At 37.3% G+C, this 17,844-nt stretch overlaps 1 protein-coding gene and 1 pseudogene across 1 annotated transcript in view; both read left to right on the forward strand.

Moving 5' to 3' along the window:
• LOC145291974 (uncharacterized) overlaps nt 1-17,844 on the forward strand; it is a 635,233-nt gene that overhangs the window by 449,788 nt on the left and 167,601 nt on the right. The window lies entirely within an intron of this gene.
• Nucleotides 1,306-1,431, forward strand: LOC145292553 (U2 spliceosomal RNA; annotated as a pseudogene).

Genomic DNA, 17,844 nt, shown 5'->3' on the forward strand with positions numbered 1-17,844 from the left:
ATGTTGTCCGAATGCCAGATCTCTACCTCCCAAAACAGATTTTCTACTCTCAGCTTGTTGAGGGAAAGTGTGCCCAGGGTGGCCAAAAGATGAGGTATAAGGACAACATAAAAGCAAATCTAAAGCGGTTTCACATGGACCTTGAGACATGGAAGGACGTGGCTGGGAGCAGGTTGGCATGGAGGAGCGCTGTCCACGAAGGTGCTGCGCTTTATAGTAGTGACCTAAATCAAGCTGCTGAGGATAAACGCAAGCACAGAAAGGACAGATTATCAACCAGACACACCCAACCCCACCCCACCACCACTACCTTTATCTGCCCAAATTGCACAAGACAAATTGGGTCTAGGATTGGGCTCTATGCTCACCTGAGGACCCACAGAAGCCACAACGGAGGACAGTCTTACTCGGACACGAGTGACCGCCGATGATGATGCATATATATGTGTATGTATATATATATATGCATATATATATATATATATATATATATATATATATATATATTACAGGGTGTCTAGAAAAGACACCCCTAAACCGTCTTTGCAGTTCAACAGCGTTTTCATGCTTCCAGTAGCATTTTAAAGTGAATTTTTTAGTAGCGTTTATGGGACTTTATATGTCATTTCATCGGTCCGTCAGTTGGTTGCTCGCTCGTCGGTCTGTCCGTAACACTGTTGTGCTTGGCCTTTTTGGTTAAGATCAAAGGTCTGTTGTTAATAGATGCTGTTGTTAGCTTTTTAAGTTTTTCTTGGCCTTCGGGCCAAGATCAAAGTGCTTGTGCCTAAGTTTTTTGTTCATGTTCTTTTTTTGCCTGAATAAAAGATTTAATATCTGAAAGTGTAGTATCTGTTCTGTCAGATACTGCAAGCAAAGATCACATGTGGGGGTAGGCCCACATATAAGACCTTGGTCAATGTGGGGGCAACACTTCATACCAATTGTCTCTATCAAGCTCCCCTACTCCCCGGGTTGCTGGTCCCCATTTCCCCATTCACTCCTCACATTAAAAATCGGCCTTGTGCCTAATTTGCTCGGTGGAGGAGCAAATAAACACAGCTTTCTTTTGGCCTTTTGGCCAGAATCAAAGTGTAATATCTGTTCCGGCAAATACTGCAAGCAAAGACCATATGTGGGGAAAACCCCACATATAAGACCTTGGTCAATGTAGGGGCAACCCTTCATACCAACTATCACTATCCAGCTCCCTTACTCCCCGGGGAGCTGATCCCCATTTTTCCTTCACTCCTCACATTAAAAATCGGCCTTGTGTCTAATTTGCTCGGTGGGGGAGCAAATAAATACCCTTTTTTTTGGCCTTTTGGCCAAGATCAAAGTGTAGTATCTGTTCTTACTACATGCTTTACTTATTGTGATATAAAGTGGGGGATCACTTTTCTCTATTAATTAAATGTAAAATGATCACCCACTTTACAACCAGTCAGTCTCAAAGCCATTCAAGTCATTCTCACGATCATTCAAGTTGATTTTGAAAAATTCCAGTTATTTTTTAAGCATTCAAGTCATTGTTAAGGTCATTCCATTCATCCTTAAGTTCATTAAAGTCATTCTAATCATTTACTTTTTATTTATTTAAGTCATTTCAGCCCATTTTCCGGTCATTCTAGTTTATCTTTAAGAATTTCATGTCAATCCTACATTCACGCATTCATTCATTACACGAGAGCACGCGACTAATGGCTATCGGCCTTGTTTTCTTCAAAGGTTAACCTAACCGCCATTATTAAGATTGATGAGTTTAATCTGCAAAGAAAAAACAAACATCCGGTTTAGAATTATTTAAAGTGTGTATACATCTTTTTGGAACACCCTGTATATATATATATAGATAGATAGATAGATAGATAGATAGATAGATAGCAATCTATATAAAAAGTTATCTGCTGGCATGTTTTTCACCATATCTACAGCTGATCAGCGCGGATAATTATACCAGGGCTCGAACCCATAGCCATAGAGTTTATGATTAGGTACGCATATCACTATGCTATAGAACCCGACGGTTAAAATTACATGCTATTTTTATGGCTTTAAAGTTATGATTTCTGTTGTGAATTTTAGTAATATGATATTGAATTCAAATATTGTTAGAATTACAACAAAAATCGACATTATATATATATATAAAGTAGTAGCGTTCGCGTGTGTGTGTGTCTGTGTGTACAACTCTCTTACTACCCCTACGCCACTGGACCGATCATGACCAAACCTGGCATGATGATGATCCCCAACCTAAGGATGGTGCACACTATGTTCCAAGGTTGAGGTCAAAGGTAAAGGTCATAGTCTATGTATATACACTTTTCTACAGCCCACAGCACTGGAGCAAACATGACCAAACCTGACATGATGATCGTCTCCGACTTACGCATGGTGCACACCATTTTTCAAGATCATGGTCAAAGGTTAAGGTCATATTTGGTGCAGCTTTTCATAAAATCCCCACCTAGGGATGGTGCACACCAAGTTGGGGTTCGTCACCAATAGTTGGCCTTACAACATCCATTTAAAGGGTGTCCCTGAGCGGTACATGAGCATACAGCATGAACACACATATATGTGTGTGTGTGTGTGTGTGTGTGTGTGTGTGTGTGTGTGTGCATGTAAGAGAGAGAGGGAGAGTTTGACGGTTCCAAATAATCTTCTAATCAAGTTCCAAATAAAAAGTATTAACAAAGATATTATGGCCATTTACAGCTGTTTCAAAACAGTGTTTATTTTAGATCATAGCTGCCCGGTCTCGACGTGACGTCGCATGGACAAGGAGATAATTAGAACAGATTCTATGATAGTAAAAAATAGTTAACTTGTTTAAAATGTCTCGCTAACTTGTTTAAAATGTCTCGCTGATTCAAAACTTGCTGTCTTATCCATGCTATATTGCACTTACATCTTAACCCTCCTATCATCTAAAATAGCTCGGGCACAACTCGTAGCTCAATTCTTAATACCTACTCATACTGTAACACTATACTAGACCTAAGCTAACATTAATAAAATAAAAAAAAAGGGTAAGACTAAAATCACATTATCTCCTCCCTAACAAGCCCTCTTACAAACATAGACGCTTACACTGCATGAACTTCACCCACCCCCTTTATCCATTAACAAGTAAATAGCATGTCCCTAAATCACTTTGAGGAGTGTAACTAATCAGTAGAGATATAATCCCCCACAAACTAACCCAGTAATACTAACAACGCGGGGTCGCAGAAATACCTGGATTAGAACCTAGGCGCGGAGAAAACCCTCTCAGGGCTGACGGACCCAGTAGGTCTTCCCAGATCATCCGTCTAGGAGAAGGAAAACTCTGAAACTAAACCAAAGGGGAGAGAGGCCTCTTCAGTCTTGGATGACAACCTTCCTAGAGCTGGTGACTCAAACAAATTCACCGGTTTGCAAACCTAAATTGCTTAAGGAGTAGATAGGCTCTGTCTATCGCCCGGCTTCCATACTCCTTCTTTGCCTATTAGTCAAGCGCAGAGACACTATCTCAGTGATTCGACAGAAACACCCAGCGGTAGATCTTGTTTCCTGGCTAGGGCAATGAACGCCGTTCTTCCCCATTCCCAGCATGCCCCACCCCTAAAACTGAACATTTGGGAGTGCTTGAGTATAAGATATGCCTGAGCGATTAGATTGGGTTGACCTTCTTCTAAAGGGTTGAGGGTACCGGATTGACAGTTCCTGGCTGCTGTTCCCGACTGGTAGTACAGGAGCCCTAACTCTTTGGTAGCGCTTAGAGCGGCTGCTCCATCAACAGTTGAATAATATCGGGTTGTTTGCAGTGCCATGACGCGCATGGAAAGGGACCCTGCACTCATCCCCGGTGGGCTTTCCTGAGGCCACAATCCTAATTGGAGAAAGGTCAGCTGATGGTCTACTTGTGATGCATGTCTGAAGCTCCGCATAACCTCTTGTTTAGCTCCCCCTTACCGAAACTCTTAAAAAAAAATATGACGACAGTACAATCTAAAAATAAGCTTAAACCAGGCTTAGGGACAAACAAATTCAACTTGCCTCCTCCCTTGAGGCTCTCATTCACAAATATCCGTGGGCTTAGAACTAACTTAGCTGATGTTGAAGCATTTCTCTTAACAAATACCCCGGATATCTTAGCACTAAGTGAGACTAACCTACACTCCTCCATTCCCTCTAACCACTTTAACATGCCTGGATATCTCCCACTCTGCCGTAAGGACTCTGACAGACATATGCACGGACTTTGAGTTTACATTCGTAATACCCTTCCCTTGACTAGAGAAACAAACCTAGAAACAGATGATCAAGCCTTTATGTGCTTTAGACTAAACGTGCAACACAGTATTAGCTACTATTATTTTCTCTACGGCTCTCCCTCGACTCAGGACTGCTCCATAATAAACAAAGTATCTGACAGCATAGACACGGCACTGTCCCTCGACACTAGCGCACAAATACATGTGTTTGGTGACTTTAATGTCCACCACAAAAACTGGCTTGGATTCTCTACTCACACAGATGCAGCGGGCAGCACAACCCATAGCTTCGTTATATCTCACTCCCTATCACAAATTGTTACGTTTCCAACCCGTTTCCCTGACCAGGAAGAACAACACGCATCACTTCTAGATCTGTTTTTGACCACAGTTCCCGATGACTGCATAACGAAGGCCCACAGCCCACTCGGGAACGCTGATCATGCAGTGATAATGGTTGAAATCGCCCTAAACTCTAGACCCAAAACTGAAGAGCCAGTGCTCAAAACAACGAGATATTATAATAAGGCTGACTGGGAAGCCATCAGGGAACTAATTAGAGATGCTCCATGGAAAAATATTTTCTCTCTCCCTGCTGAACAATATGCAAACGAGACCACTGACTGGTTCAAAACTGCAATCGAAGCGCATGTTCCCATGCGGAAATTTTATAGTAAGCCCCACTCTCCCCAATGGTTTACGTCGACTTGTGCAACTGCCATTACTCAAAAGCAGCATGCATACCGTAGGTTTAACCGACATAAGTCCAGTTCAAACAGACTGAAGTATATAGAAGCTAGAAATAACGTTAAGAAAGAAATAGCGACAGCTAAGAGAGAATTTACGGAAACCACTAAAAAGCGCATCGAAGCACAAAAACTAGGAACTCGAGACTTCTGGAAAATCTACAACAGTGTAGTAAACAATGGGCAATCAACAATTCCCCCACTAACCAACAATCACGAGGTTGTCTCCTCAGCAACCGACAAGGCTAACATGCTTGCCAGTCGGTTTGCCTAAAACTCCACACTGGACCCTTCCAACCACCCCCTACCTGACTTTCCTATGCGGACAGACGCCACACTAGACGATCTGAAAACCACTCCTGCTCAGGTGCATGCTATCATAAAAAACCTTGACACCTCAAAAGCATGTGGACCCGATCTTATCCCAGCTGTGCTATTAAAAAAGTGCTCAGCCGAAGTAGCTCCAGTTCTCTCCAAACTCTACAACAAATGTCTTAATGAAGCTTGCTTTCCGGGCTGTTGGAAAACTGCTTCTGTTGTACCAGTATTCAAGAATTCTGGCGAAAGGACAGACCCATCAAATTATCGCCCCATTAGCCTCCTCCCACTTTTTGCCAAAATATTTGAGACCATAATTAACCATGCTCTAGTCCATCATCTTACAGATGCTAAACTACTGACTGACAAACAATATGGATTTAGACAAGCCCGTTCCACAGCAGACATCCTCACTGTGATCTCTGAACGTATATACCATTCACTGGACAAAGCGGGGGAAGGCAGAGCGGTAGCTCTAGATATATCTAAGGCTTTTGACAGGGTATGGCATGAGGGTCTCCTCAGTAAAATCAGATCATACGGTATCACTGGTAGAATACTTAACATAATTAAATCCTTCTTAGATAAGAGAAAAATCCAGGTAGTCCTCGACGGTCGCACATCTAAACAATATGATATAAATGCGGGAGTGCCCCAGGGTTCTATCCTTGGACCTCTATTGTTCCTGATATTCATAAATGACCTCCCCGACAACATTGCCTCTGAAATGGGTATATATGCTGATGACACTACACTCTATGGCAGACACGACAGGAAGACGAATGAACACATTTCTAAAGAAATGGCAGAAACACTAGAGGAAGACCTCCAATCTGTAGTGGAATGGGGACAAAAGTGGTTGGTCGCGTTCAATGCTGCCAAGACTAAACTAGTTTCATTCAATAATTACAAGAAACCCTCTCTACCACCCATAGCAATGGCCAACGACTCTTTATCTGAGAGTCCATCTTTCAAACTCCTTGGCCTAATGTTCACAGGAAACATGAGTTGGAACAATTACATTGAAGGCATTGCCAGGGCCGCTGCAAGAAAGGTAGGCTCTCTCTACCGTGCTAGAAAACTACTAACACCCGAAAGTATCCTGTACCTCTATAAGGCCACCATTCGCCCATGTATGGAGTATTGCTGCCACATCTGGGCTGGTGCATCTGCTACTAGTCTCTCCCTCCTTGACAAGGTTCAAAAGAGAGTCGCAAACCTGATAGGCCCTGAACTGGCATCTAAGCTTCAGCCTCTGTCCCATCGACGAAATGTTGCATCCCTCTGCCTTTTCTACAAGTATTTTAGTGGTGAATGCTCTGACGAACTGCAATCACTTGTGCCCCCACGACGCGAGCACCCTCGACAAACCCGACAGGCTACTAGATCCCACCCCCACACTGTAGAGATCCCTAGATGTAAAAGATCTTTTTACTCCAATAGTTTCTTCCCCAGAACCGCAAGACTCTGGAATTCCATTCCAGGTCCCTGCTTCCCCAACAGTACTGACGTGCAGAAGTTCAAGTGTAACGTGAACCGACACCTTGCTGCCCAAATCCCTACATAGTACCCCAGTAGTTGTTTCCCCTGATAGTAGCCCCCTACACCAAAGTGGCAATTTGCCTTGTTTGGGGTGAAAATGTAATAAAAAAAAAAATAAATAAAAAAAAAATAAAAACATTATTTTCCATTGAAGGAAAGAAGTGACGGTACATCTACTCCCTTCTTCTTTCCCAATTCTATCTCAATCGGTGACATAATTCTGAACATTGTTTTTAACACATTCCTCAAATCCACAATATACATACAATAAAATGTTTAAATTTTTATATTCGTCTAAAGCTTGAAATTATCAACACAATCATAGTCGCGTTTCAAACGAGACGTCTACCCACACTCCCTGATCTACGTCTAGTTACCATCTAGATTATAATTCTTATTTATTGCCCTATTTTTCAATCACCCTGGGGTAATCTTATTATATTATATACAGCATAATCACATTGATACACCAGATCTCATTTGTCCACTGAAATTAAGCAACGTTTAGCCTGGTCAGTAGCAGATGGGTGACAATTTGGAAATACCAGTCAGTGTATGTAGGAGGACGTCGACATCTTCCTACAATAACACCATCATTTCCCCTGATTGTGATTTACATGCGACTGAAGACGCTTGTGAATAAAATACTCCCTTGAAATTTCCTCTTTCGCAGGGAGCTGGGTCGCTCCATAGAATGCTACTAGTTTACATACAATATCGTTATATTACATACCGGCATGTGTTGTCGGTTGTTGAAAATTGACTTCCAAACTAACCTATCTTTAACTTTCAAGCTGATTTTAGCTTAGCTTTCGTTTTTTAATTTTCACTGACAGCATTCAATGTCCTGCTATATGTCTGTATCCAACAGCCAATGAGAATCAAGGATATAAATTGAATTGAACGAAAGAGACATTTCTAAACTTGGATAAGTTTTAATGCATTTTTCTGGGTTTTATTTTCCTGAACTGTAAATGTTAATTAAATCCATAATATTGATTATATTTCAATTGTAAATGTCAGATTGTTTTTCATTATTCATTTTACTGTTATTATTTGGTGAAAATGTCGCTGGATGTGGCGCTATAACTGACAGCATTATGTACTGATTGGTCGTGAATACGACTTTGAATTCTACTTTCTTTTATTGAATTTGTGTGCGCATGATTGGCACTAGTAGAGATTCTCAAAAGAAATGGCGTTATCATCAGATGACAATAAATACTGCCAATATTTTTAATGCTTAGAAATTTAGTATTTGTAAAAGGAAATAAAACAATGGTATACTATGGAATGTATGAAAAGTCTTATAAGAAAGCTAAAGAGATTTTTGATAATTTATTTTTCCACATAGTTCCATAGTATGAAAACTTTTCATACACCCCTCGTATACATTCTCGATTTATATCTAAATATCTATCTATCTATTTATCTATCTATCTATCTATCTATCTATCTATCTATCTATCTATCTATCTATCTATCTATCTATCTATATACAAGCAACTTTGTATGTGTGTATGGGGGATTGGGTCTATTTTTTAATTTCACACTAAGGAGTTGAGATACGTCGAAATAGCCTGTCTATGAATGACATATTTATTATTATCATCATCATCATCATAATCATCATCATCTCACGGGAGAGAAAAAAAAAGACACTCACACTGAAAGTTGTTCGTAAATGGTGTTAATTGTAAATTTTATCTTTAAGAATAAATTTAGAAGAAAAAAAAAAAAGGATTACACTCTTCTTTTCGAAATTAGAGAAGCCAGACAAATTGAACCAAAGCACTCGCGCTTTGAACATGCGGTTGATGTTTAGTAGAATTAATGCTACAGTTTAAGCAAGACATTAAAATATGGAAATATCGAAAAAAAGGTTATATTGTACGTATCCGTTTTCGACTGAAAATCTCAAAAAATTAATTTCACTTAATTTGATCGACTAGTTTTTTTTTTGGGGGGGGGTGTACAGCGGAAAAACACGTTTTTATGAGAGCGCAATGAAAATAGCCATCTTTAAATTTTTGGAAAACGTCATGGGGAGATAACTCAGTTTAAAGCGCCGACACTTAACCCCCCCCCCATCTTAAATACTAGCTTTTCTTCCTAAAAGTCGAAACATGACTACCTTCTGATCGCTATCATAATAAATTGTTTTCTTGCTGTAAAAAAAGTACTTGATCAAATTAAGTGAAATTTATTTCAGAGAACTTCATTCCATAACGGATACGTACAATATAACCTTTTTTTTTTTTTTTCGATATTTTCATTTTTTAATGCCTTGATTAAACTGTAAAAGTATCAAATTAATATTTTCGAAGCCAGCAGAATTGTCGTTGTTGTTACCTCCTCCCCTGCAGGAAACTTCTGCAAGCCTCTTTATTGGATGACTGCACGTTTGCAGGCAGTGACAAAACTAATAAAGTGTTTCTAATTTAATTATGGTCGTGCATGCGAAAGAGTAATACATTGTGTCCACATGCACACCTTTTTTTTTTTTTTGCTATTTTGCTGTGCTGGCCTTGCCCATGAAATTGTCTGTAAAGTATGTAAATACTCTGCAAGCAAACAGGAAAACACGGCATGCTGATGTAATGCCTTTTACTATAGAATTTTCTCACTTTTACAACTTACACTTGAACATGTTCTTTCGCCTTATAATATGAATGAACAAAAATCAAATATTAATATAAAAGTCACGATTTTTTTTTTCACTTTCTTCCTTTGAAGATTGTAATGCTAGGTATGAAGCAGCCAAACCAGCTACCAACATTCCCCTGCTTTTTATTGAAACCAGCCGAGAGCTCATTTTAGTATCCTCGCTGTTCCCTTAAGTGCAATTGTCTGGATCTCTTTTGCACTTGGTTTACCAGGAATATTAGTTAGGTAGGACTTGTGTAAACTCTAATCTAAATGAATTCAATTTTTTCTTTCATCCATCCCACCTGTATTACCATAAAAACATCTCACAGTTTGAAATACTCTGTATATAGTAGAGAGCAAAGACATGTTTGTATGCTTAAATTTCATAACGTCATTAAACAATGCTTAAATTTCATAACTATTTATTAAACAATGATTAAATTTCATTAAACAATGCTTAAATTTCATAACTAGTCATTAAACAATGCTTAAATTTCATTAAACAATGCTTAAATTTCATTAAACAATGCTTAAATTTCATAACTAGTCATTAAACAATGCTTAAATTTCATAACTATTCATTAAACAATGGTTAAATTTCATTAAACAATGCTTAAATTTCATTAAACAATGCTTAAATTTCATAACTAGTCATTAAACAATGGTTAAATTTCATTAAACAATGGTTAAATTTCATTAAACAATGCTTAAATTTCATAACTATTCATTAAACAATGCTTAAATTTCATAACTATTTATTAAACAATGATTAAATTTCATTAAACAATGCTTAAATTTCATCAAACAATGCTTAAATTTCATAAGTATTCATTAAACAATGCTTAAATTTCATTAAACAATGGTTAATTTTCATTAAACAATGCTTAAATCTCATAACTAGTCATTAAACAATGCTTAAATTTCATAACTATTTATTAAACAATGCTTAAATTTCATTAAACAATGCTTAAATTTCATAACTATTCATTAAACAACGATTAAATTTCATTAAACAATACTTATAACTTTATGTTGGCAGTGCAATGCTCCAAAATCACATATAATCGTCTGTTCCTGTTAAATCACTAAAGTTAAGCAATATTGAGCTTTGTCAGTACTAAAATGAATGACCAGGTGTTGTATGTGTTCTCTGCTAATCTCGATATTGTTTCCAGTCATCCAGGATTTCTTCTTGAAATTGGAATCAAGTTGTGCCGACTTAGAAGTGTAGTTAGTGAATGCACAGCATTTGCTTCATAATTTCAAATACAATAGGTATCCATTGTCTCTGAAGACTTAATGGAAGCTATGTATGCCCCATGCAAATGAGACTTGACCTTTGGTCAAAACAGATCTGCTACAATTGCAATACTTAGATTTGGAATGTGAAGCCAGAAGATGTGGCAATTGTACAGATGCAAAATCTGGTGGAACAGCTTAATCTCATGGGCATTGATGGCATTAATTGTGCTGAGCATGCACAGAAGTCCACAAGCATATGAGTCTGGCCTACCTGCAGTGAAAAGCAAACCCAGGACCTTTCGATTGCAAATCAAGTCTACTAATTAGCTACATCCATCTTACCCCAAAGTGACGATTTAGTTTCACCCAACGGCTATAAAAAACAAGCCAATAAGTCATTCACAAGCGGTTGAAAAATATTGCTCTGATAACATATCATGCGTTACTGCATTTCGTATCATATCATGGCGTGTCGATTCGATGAGATTGTATGGTGTTGCCCAGGAATGTGTGTGTCGATTCAATGATATTGTTCAGTGGCATGTTGATTTGGCGATATTGTTCGGTGGCATGTCGTGTCAGTCAGCAGTGTTGCCCAGGAATGTGTGTGTTGATTCAACGATATTGTTCGGTGGCGTGTTGATTTGGCGATATTGTTTGGTGGCGTGTTGTGTTGGTCGACGGTGTTGCCCAGGAATGTATGTGTCGATTCAATAATATTGTTCGGTGGTGTGGCGTGTCAATTCATCAGTATTGCCTGGATTGGGTGGACGAATTTGCCATCACTTGTGATATTTGGAGGGTGGGCGATCTTTCTTCACTTGTAATATTTGGGGGGGGGGCGCTCTTTCCTCCCTCGTCAAGCGACATTAATAAAGAAAAAATTTTGTTGAAATGCTCAGGTAGTGTCATTAAGATAGCTCAAGAATTGGAAGTCACCAGTAGACAGAGATGAGGCAGACCTAAGTTGCCTTTGAAAAAACTGCTGCAGAAAGCTTGAATAGCATGGAAGTTCTCTGCAGTTACCTAGACGGGCCCCCATCAGTGTGGATGATGTCCCTTGACCTGCACGTTAATAAAAAAAAAAATGATGATGACGATTGATATTGCTGTTTTTACTTTGCTCAAATATTTATTGAAATCATAAATGCAATAACATAAACTAAATCAGCATAAAACGGAATCTTGTATAATCGTATTTTGCCGAGACAAACGACTTGTTTTGAAAGTCGTGTGCACTACACCGTGTAGTTTAATCTAAATAATTTTTTGTCAATCTACTAGATCCTTGTTTATTATGTTGATTAATTATTTTTTTAAAAAGGCACATTTCCATTGTGTTTATATTATTATATTTATTATATGTGAAAGAAATATAGTTTTAATGAGGACAATATTAAAAACAAAAATCTCTGTAAATAAGTGATTACACTGGAAATCCTATTTTGAGCTTCATTTAATATTCACTCTTCTCCATTTTGCTCTTAGACTTGAAAACGACCATGTTGTAGTTAACGAGGAATCAGTTCTGTGATAAAAGTCTTGTCATGTTTCACAGCTATAATTAGTCCGTATGCTTTTGTTTTGTATTTGAGCATGCATTGGTCGGCAAAAATGATAATTTTAAGTGAAGAAACATGAAAATCTTTGCAGAATAACCTTGCTTTTCTTCGGCTGGGTTCTCAGAGTTTATGCTTCCATAGTGATCTAGTTTTTTTACAAGGATGTCACCGCTTATTAAGGTCTAAAGGCCACTCAAGGATAAGATTAATGAGTGTCAGGTGACTGGTGAGACAACATCATAATGATCCGTAATAATGAAAATTGGTGGGATTTAAGTATTTAAGAGAGCGGGTCAATAAGAACTTGTTTGCATTGGACTTGAAACCGTCCATGTAATATTCAGCTGGGAAGCAGGCTTCTGGTATTGTGTTCTGTAGATGGGCAGTTGTAGGAAAGAAACTTTGCTTATGGAATTTATGTTTAGTTTTAAGTGTAGATAAAGACTAAGGGAAATTATTCACAGTGATGGTAGCTAGTCGAGTGTTTGTTGAAATGGGTTTATAGTTCGACTTAAGACGGACAATCTCACAACTGCAATCGAAGTAAATGGAATTCTTTCTTGCACTTATTTAGCGTTATTAATCAACTCAACTCACAGAAGAATTAAAGCTTTCATTCATTCATGTCCATCTTTGGCTCCAAGACAAACAGAAGGCAAAAAGACAGAGGGAAAAATGGCCACATAACTAGAAGAGCAAGGCTTTGTTAATTTTAACGCTCATCAGAACGTGATAAAAAATATGTCTGTTAGTTATGAAGTTGCCAACTCACATAGATCAACTGCTTTAACTATGTTGGCTTCTGTCGACAATATATATTGTTTATAACTTATGAATTTCTCCCTACAAATATTCTTCAAACAAACATTATCGAATATCCAATATTCAAAAAAATTGTAGCTGTTACAGAGAGCTATTTTCTCTAGTGAATCAACGCCCACCCCCTCTGAGTTCTTTAGCCACAAGCTGGCCTATCAGCTAACAGAGTGCACTGATTCATCTGCTCCCTAAAAAGACTTGAGGTAACGTCAGTCAGTCAGTCAGGACCGGATCTTCAGCCAAGCAACACCTATCCTCTCTCGTCCCCTGTCTACTGGACATCTTGCTCTTGTATCGACGGCCTCCACTGAAGATAACTGCTATTAGCTGGGGGCGACATAGTACTGACCAACTAATGGCGACCTCAAAAAGAACTTTCTGTTCCTTCTTCCTTTTTCGCAGTCCGATCTGCCAGTTCCTGCTACCAATAAATATTCTATGTTGTTATTATTGAAAGGAAGTTTGTTGCTCGGTTGTTTAAATATTTTTTACTAGCATTTCAGCCCGGCGTTGCCCGGGTGTTTGGAGGTGTATGTTGAGCAAAAAAAAAAAAAAAAAAAAGCGGTCAATTTTTAAAAACTTTGACCCCTATTATGACCTCTTAACATTTATTGTTTGGGACTAAAATCAAGTTATTAAGTTAGATCCATGTCCAAGGAACCTATATTCAAAATTTCAAATGTTTAGACCCAAAATTGGCGGAGGAGTTTGGTAGAGTTTTCAAAAGTCAAATCGTTGAACTTAACCCCCTTAACAGCCAAATTTGTGGCCGAAAACCGATCCCAAAGATTTTCCCAAATCTCAGTACCCTGTATATCAAATTTCGATTCTGTAGACTAAAATTGACAGAATAATTGCGTAGGTAAATGTATACAGACACACAGACACATTCACTTTTATAGATATACTAGCAGTTCCGTCCGGCTTTGCTCGGGCCCTATGCACTGTTCATAAGGTTATGTGCATATGTATATATTAAAAATTGTGAATATGTAAAGTAATGCCTTTCTCTATAATAGTCTTCCTTAACTACCATAGAGAAAAGACAGACAGACATTTTCACTTTTGTAGATATATAGATAGATTGGATGCAATATATAGTAATGATTTAAAAAGTATTAAAAAAAAAGACTCATGCGCCACCACTGAGAATCGAAACCAAAACGTTCAGCTCATGATTTATTTTGCCACTGCCGTCAATGACTGGGCTATGAAAACATGTTTACTGCAAGGCTTAAAATTAAAACATGAACTAATAGCTACTACGTCACGCATTCGTAATGCCGGCGTTCGACCTTCACATGGTAAATTTCATTTTTTTTAATTTTCACACTTTGGCGCCGATTTTTCCGGGCTAAACCCCAAATATAAAGTTTTGCATGGATTCAAATACCTTATATATAAAGTTTCATGTCTGTAGACCAAAAACTCTAGGAAGAGTTTAGTAGACAAAATTTGTTAAACAGAAATGTATACGTATACATAAATATATATGGAAACAATTTTGTGCTTACTATAAAGATTTTACGCAAATATTATGAAAGTATAAATCATGTAGAATACTTGCATAACTATAATTACACGTAATAGTTAACTAAAGATGATTATCCCATCAGAAAACCGAAGCAACTAATACGTAATTAATTAAATTGAATGTTTAAAAGAATATGCAAATTAGCTAGATCTTTTGCAAATGAATATAATTCAATAACCCATATATAAGAAAATTGTATTTTCTTTTCCAATAAGTGGAAAAGAGGGTTTTTAATATAAATATCAATACACACAAAAGAAAAACGAATTTATAGGAGTATAGAAGATATAGATAGAAGATAGATAGATAGATAGATTAGGAAAGTAAAACATTTGCCGTTCCTAAAAAATACTTATGAAAACAGGATATCTCTTGATATTCATAGTTGGCTGCTCGATTCTGACACAAATACTAGCTACCTCCAGAATTTTATAACTCCGGTAGAGAAAGATGTTTTAATCTTTTTTCTATTTAAAGTATTCATTTAATTTAGCAAAACAATTCAATAAAAAATGTAACATTTGTTTCAGAAACAATTATCCTCGAAAGAAGTCAATTTAATATATAAATTTAAGTCGGATTTTCAAAGTTAGACCTAAATAGCAATGCATTTACAAAAATGATATTTCTTTCTGACTAGCCAGTATATTTTCTGTCTGTGCTCTTAACATAAAAAAGAAATTCCAATAGATTTCATCGAATACATGTCCTATCAATACCGGTCCCATCAGTCTTTTAGTAGCATAAACTGTATTCAATTCATCTTTTATGAAAAATGAAAAATTTTAAATGGTATCTAAACTTGCTGAGTATTTCTTCAAATCTTTTATTTTCATTATGACTCGGTTTTAAGAATTATATTCGAACACTTTCTTTAAACTTATTTAGACAAGTTTTCCTGATTATTCTCTGCTATAATCAGTAAAACACACATAACAAATGTTGGTAGATTGAAAGCAATGCTCGTTCGCATTCATCATGTGATTCTTTTTTACTATTTATGACATTCATATTTGTTTTTCTTTTCAAATCATTCTTTCCACTTAAAAAAGAAATTTAAGAATCATTATCAATATCTTCAGTTAAAGACGTACATGTGAAACACCAAAATTTAATAATTATAAAAATACATTTGTCAACGCGTTCTAGGAAGTTTTACATTGACTGGAGTCAGATAATCCAGAGCAACGCCGGATAAGGTCAGCTAGTTTTCAGAATCTTTCAAGACTATGATTGAATATGTGAGACCTGTACTTTGAAATGTATTTATGGAAAATAGTATTGATTTATTTAGGTTTTAAAATTGTAAACCTAATTGGTCTTATTTAATACGTTTTTCTGTCGAACAAAACACAACGGGTCATCCATTAATGTTTTATGCTGCTGACCTCATTCTTTTGATACAATTCGCTTGAGTTTGTCAGTAGCATAGCATAGTAAGATATTTCATTTACATTTTTTTAAATTCCATTTTCACTCCAAAAAAAGGCCCAGTACCACTATGATGTAGGGGGCTACTATCAGGGACATAATTGCAGGGATACTATGAAGGGAGTTGAGCAGCAAGATATATGTTCACATTACACTTATTTGAACTTATGCATGTCAGTACAGTTGGGAAAACAGGAACCTGCAAGGGAGTTCTAAAGTTTAGCAGTTCTGGAGAAGAAACTATTAGAGTAGAAGGTTTTCTTACGTCTAGGGATCTCTACTGTCTAGGGGTGGGACTTTGCTGCTTGTTTGTCGGAGGGGTATTTACATCGAAGGGGTACAAGTGTTTGTGGTTCGTCAGAGTAGTCACCATTAAAATACTTGTAATACAGGCAGAGGGATGCAATATTTCGTCGATGGAACAGAAGTTGAAGCTTAAATGACAATTCAGGATCTATCAGGTTGGTGACTCTCTTTTGAACCTATCCAGGAGTGAGAGACTAGTAGCAGATTGTGACAAATGTGACAACAATATTCCATACATGTAGAGATATTGGATACTTTCAGGTGTAAGTAATTGTCTACCACGGTAGAGAGAGCCCACCTTCCTCATAGCGATCCTGGCACTGCTCTTATTGTATCTGTTCCCACTCATGTACGCCGTGAACGTTAAGCCGAGGAGTTTGAAAGAAGTACTTTCAAGTAATGTATCTTCATCTTCATATAAGTTTAACACTCAACTATCAAAAAAAGTAAATTGTATACTTTGCGACATTATTTAGAGTAGAACTTTCAATCATTGAGACGATTGTTTCATTGTGTCAATACATATGTGCTTTAGCAGGTTATATATCACAATAATTTACCCCATAGAAATATTGCTACAATAGAGATGTTTTTCAATAATGATTTAAGCAACAGAAATTTACATTGCTCTATTTAGTTTTGCTTTCAGGAAAAAAAAGAACAAATTGTATTTTCTTTTCAGAGAGCTTCATCACATAATTAAGAATAAAATTTCTGGTGCGTCAATGTGATGGTGTCGTATTATAATCTAAACCTTTATACTTTCTAATCCACTTAAGCAGGCATATATTGTGTCATCAATATTGGAGGAAAATGCAAAATAGGGTAGTCTGGATTTTGAGCGTGTGGCTAAGAATACAATGTTTCTGTTGGTAACTGATCATCAAATATTTTGGTTCAACCTTCAGTGATAAGATAAATATTTGCAGTGAAATTGATGCAAGCATCGATGTAACGTGGCTCACCACTAGTTGCATCATCTGTGACTGTAAAATCCACGATCATCTAAATTCGAAGATCTGCCATAAATGTTTACTATGGCACAATTAGCATGATAGGTGGGTTGTCTAACCCAAGCAACCCATGAATCAATGTTAAAAGTTCTTCCAAAATTTTTTAAAACATCAGTCAGTTTTTATTTCTTAAAGCATGCTTGAGTCTGACATCCCCATTCATGCATTGTCCGAGTCAGAATAACCACCCATCACCTCATTTGTGCAATGGTCACATTGGTAGATTTTTTTAATTTTTTTTTTATTACATTTTCACCCCAAACAAGGCAAATTGCCACTTTGGTGTAGGGGGCTGCTATCAGGGGCAACAACTACTTGGGTACTATGTAGGGATTTGGGCAGCAAGGTGTCGGTTCACGTTACACTTGAACTTCTGCACGTCAGTACTGTTGGGGAAGCAGTTCTAGTCTAGCGGTTCTGGGG

The sequence above is a fragment of the Euprymna scolopes genome, chromosome 13, assembly GCF_053919585.1.
Source record: "Euprymna scolopes isolate OS-2025 chromosome 13, ASM5391958v1, whole genome shotgun sequence".
In the NCBI taxonomy this organism is placed as follows: domain Eukaryota; kingdom Metazoa; phylum Mollusca; class Cephalopoda; order Sepiida; family Sepiolidae; genus Euprymna; species Euprymna scolopes.